Here is a 1,867-nt window from a genome sequence, read left to right as displayed (position 1 = left end):
GGGGAGGAGCAATTATTTATCATAAAGACACAGTATAAACTGAAAGAAGAATTGATCTTGAGCATGATGATATAGAAATGATATGGATTGAAGTATTATTCAATAAGCAAAAAATAGTATTAGGATGTATTTATAGACCTGAATCAAATGTAGAATATTGGGATACATTAGACCATGTTCTAGATAATGCATGTAACACATCACTTAACATCATAATAACTGGGGATATAAATGTAAATATGTTGAATATACCTGCTAACCACCCTTTAAATAGACTAATGGTAAAATGTAACTTTACAAATCTAATTACTAAACCTACCAGGATAACACAAACTACTGCCACTGCTATTGATATGTTATTCACTAATAATATTAATCTTATAAAACATAATAAAGTGAATACACCAGTATGCAGTGATCACTTTGTTATTCATTTTACCTGTTCATATTCTATATTTAAGCAAAAATCCTACCAGAAAACTATATTAAACTGTGACAATGCAAATTTTGATAAAATGAATAGAGCTCTAAATAAAATAAATTGGGAAATATTAATAAATAATGTTGACTCGAATGAGTTTAATACATTTTTAACAGATTCTATTAATAATCAAATAGAAGAATGTATACCATCCAAAATTATAACTGTTCGCCCGAATGATAAACCTTGGATGAAGAATATTATTATGCAAAAAATAAGACAGAGAAATAAATTACATAAAAAAGCTATAATAACAACACTGCAATTAATTCAGAAATTTTCAGAAAGGTTAGAAATGAAGTAGCAGACCTTGTTATACTTACGCTTAAAATTACAAAATAACCTACGATGGGACAAACATATTGACAACATCACAGCCAATTCCAAAAGGTCCCTAGGTTTTCTAAAACGCAACTTAAAAATAAACTCACCACTTATAAAAGAACACGCATACCAAGCATTAGTCAGGCCAAAACTTCCATTTGGGATCCACACAACACAAACCAAATTAAACAAATAGAAAAAAACACAACGAAGAGCAGCACGCTACGTAAACAACAGATACCACAACACTAGCTCCGTAACAGATATGATCCACAAACTACAATGTCCAACACTGCAAACACGGCGCTGTCACACAAGAATGATCCTTTTTCACAAAAGTGTACACCAAATCGTAGCTATATATAAACCCAACATATATACTCACACGCTTTACAGGAACGTGCAGGAATGTGCAGAAACGGGCAGAAATACATTAATTATTATATATTTTAATAAATATATATATTAGATATATTCAATTATCATTATCGGGTATAAGATATATTTGGTAAAAAGGATTGCAATTACATAATCGGTGCAGAATCAGAATAAATTATATCTATATACATATACACCCGTAGACCCCCGAACCAGACATGCACACCCTCACGCATACAAACACATATCTACTACAAAGGACACCTACACATATTCATTCTTTCCTCACACAATAACACAATGGAATCTCCTTTCCATAGCAGCAGTACAATGCACAACACTAGAGGACTTCAAGGCACACGTACCCTATGCAGCCCTTGAAGCCCTCATCACACGCTAAAACATACGCCAGCTTGTATCGTTTATCTATACCTTGCACAAAAAAATCACAAAAAAACAACCACCAACTAATCACTGTAAATAACCCCTTTTTTCATGCCTCCGTGATAGGATCCCCGAGGGCATAATCATCACCATTAATGGAGCCCATGTTCCATAAAGAAGAAGAAGATCCCTGTCGTAGTCGAATTCCACCCCGGGAGGAAACGCTACAAGTTTCCATATATTGAGTGTCCTTGGCTTAAGAATGATCCCGACTATATGAAATTTCAAACTACTCTATCC

The 1,867-nt window shown here is 33.4% G+C and overlaps 1 long non-coding RNA gene across 1 annotated transcript in view; it reads right to left on the bottom strand.

Annotated features, from left to right (window-relative positions):
• The window catches only part of LOC110454741, a 23,279-nt gene extending 22,256 nt beyond the window's left edge, over positions 1-1,023 (bottom strand). The window contains exon 1 of the long non-coding RNA XR_002463401.1: positions 913-1,023. This is a non-coding gene — a long non-coding RNA (uncharacterized LOC110454741). The remainder of the gene's footprint in view (positions 1-912) is intronic.
• Positions 1,024-1,867: the final 844 nt, after the last annotated feature.

Source organism: Mizuhopecten yessoensis, unplaced genomic scaffold, assembly GCF_002113885.1.
Source record: "Mizuhopecten yessoensis strain PY_sf001 unplaced genomic scaffold, ASM211388v2 scaffold8047, whole genome shotgun sequence".
In the NCBI taxonomy this organism is placed as follows: domain Eukaryota; kingdom Metazoa; phylum Mollusca; class Bivalvia; order Pectinida; family Pectinidae; genus Mizuhopecten; species Mizuhopecten yessoensis.
This window is presented reverse-complemented; position numbering and strand designations above follow the sequence as displayed.